The sequence below is a fragment of the Schistocerca piceifrons genome, chromosome X (assembly GCF_021461385.2).
Source record: "Schistocerca piceifrons isolate TAMUIC-IGC-003096 chromosome X, iqSchPice1.1, whole genome shotgun sequence".
Classification (NCBI taxonomy): domain Eukaryota; kingdom Metazoa; phylum Arthropoda; class Insecta; order Orthoptera; family Acrididae; genus Schistocerca; species Schistocerca piceifrons.
This window is the reverse complement of record NC_060149.1, coordinates 460,089,650-460,092,023: the sequence shown is the minus strand read 5'-3', so window position 1 is coordinate 460,092,023 and position 2,374 is coordinate 460,089,650.

Sequence of the window (2,374 nt, the reverse complement as noted above, 5' to 3'; positions counted from 1 at the left end):
ATAACTGGGGCTACAGAGGCTGCCCGTCTCAGGAACGTGAGGCGCTAACTCAACTGTAGTCCCAGGTGGTTTTCATACAACACCCCAAGCCAGGATCAGCGAGGACAGCCATGCGCGTCACTTGCGCCACGTATCAATATCAACAAAGTTCTTTATAGTTGTTTACAGAGTTTGTCCTTGGTCCTTGGTCCTTCATCTCTATCACCAGCTCCCTGAAATTACAGAGTGGTGTGTCGAGAGCCGAGGTCGCCGAAATTGACAGCAGAGGAGTACCAGCACCTAAGTGCATCATCTAAACCCTGGTCCACAGCATCATTTTTAAGGTGAGTGAGAGTATTTTTCCTTTTGTGTGGTGGTAAACATACGGTTGAAGATTAGAGGACTTAACTATACGAGGCTACCTTTGCAAACTAGAGAAAATGAACCACTTGTAATGGCTGCATGTTATATTATCACCCTTAGTATAGTTTGCAAATGTGAATGAGGGTCGTCTGCTGACGTATGCATGGGCTGTTTGCTGTGGGTGCTCTGAATGTGGGGATGCAGTTTAGCCAACCATTGTATCAAGTAGAGTGCGACTGCACTGGACCAGAGAGGCGTAAGTTCCCCGCGCGTTAGCGGGCTCCGTTAGGTTCGTAAAAAGCCACTGTGCAGACTCTCTGAGCCCTTCCAGCCACCGCGTGTGGGCCCCGGACGAGAGGAGACGGTTAGGCATTCCCTGCTGAGAGACTGGTGAGTATGGCTCCTATAGTCATCTCAGTTAGGACAGATAGTCAGGTTGCATAAAATTACTATTTTTTTTTTGTATCACTGATGACTGGCCAACATTGCATACAACAGTACCATTAAGTAAAGGGAGTGATGAAGGAGTTATTTTCATGATTTTATTAAATAAAATGTTGTTGTTATATAAAATTCTTTGTCTCACAGCAACGTCTTATTTTCGTTACCATTCCAGTTAAGTTATTCAAACCTTAAACTTAAAGTTAACCGATAATCAGAAATTTAGTAGTGAAATTTTCTCATGCATGCGACCGTAGGCGTCTTTCACAAAAAATACAGGTGGCACTTTCAAGTTGAGGATACCTGCCAAGGCTTTGCGGAAAGCAAGTATCATACATAATGGCGACCCCTTAGCCTAAGATCTCGTTCAAATTAGGAACCCTTTTGTGATGCTGTGAGATTGCTAGGATTTACGAGTAAATGATTAAATTTCCGCAGGTGTCACAATTCCTGTTTACGAATAATCGGCGTTGCAAATACTGCGTTGCATATATCGCGATGCTTTGTGATTGTATTTGTCTGATTTTGGGGGCAATTTTATTTGTGTGTTATATTCATGTATTTTGGGGAATTTTAAATTACATTGCGTGTGACAATAAATATGTCTGGCTGCGTGTGACGACTGTGCTAGGTTGAGTATAATTACAACTTGCCCTCGACTACGAAAAATAATTCGTCGTGATTCTCGTAGTCATGGTAGGGAATTTGTTTTTCTTTGAGCGAAACTCTATTAACTACGTACTTCGTGTGAAAGTATGATCCCAGTATGCAAAATGGAAACACATGGTCGATCGAGGAGCGGTGCGAGGATAAATAGGTCAGGCGTAGACGAAGATACCACTAATCAGGTAGCCGCGGAGAGAGAGGAGACAGGCACAGGTTGGACAAGCAACGGGATTATCCCCAATTTCAGTTGCGCTGCGGTAATGCTGAAATTAGAAATAGCGCAGGCTCTCTCCCCGACCGGTAGCGGGACTTCGGGCCCAAGCGCGAGCGCGGACGAAACCGGGACAATAGCGAGTAGACTGCGTAGGCTAACACAAACCCGAATAACATGTAGGTGGATGAGTTGGTTAGGATGATGAAAGAAAGTATGGCGAAATAGGAAGAGAATAATACGAAATTAAACTCAAAACTCCAGGACTTTATGCGTGAAGTAGATACGGAATTAAACTCAAAACCTGAGGGCATCATGACCGGAGTAAATGCGAGATCTGAAGAGAATACGGCGCTGCTTGAGGACGTTCTAAAGGACGTTGTAAACGAGGTCAACGAAAAATTTGTGGTAATAGGTAGTAGATTAAGCGCTGTCGAAAAAGAACAGAAACAAGTTCAGGTCGAAATGAGAAAACGTGGAGAGAAATTAGAAAAGGTACTCCAAACATTAAGATAAAGATGTAATAGCAAATAGAAAAAGATGATGAAACGGATAAAGCCATCGACTCAACTCAAGAAAATGTCGATGCAAACACCAGGGCAATCCAGGAACTTGAGTGAAAAGTAGAAGCGGTAAAAGGATAAAATAGGGAGGAAATAGAGAAGGCGAAAGAAGAGTTAGAAAAACTCGCGGAAAAGGTTGCAGATATTACAA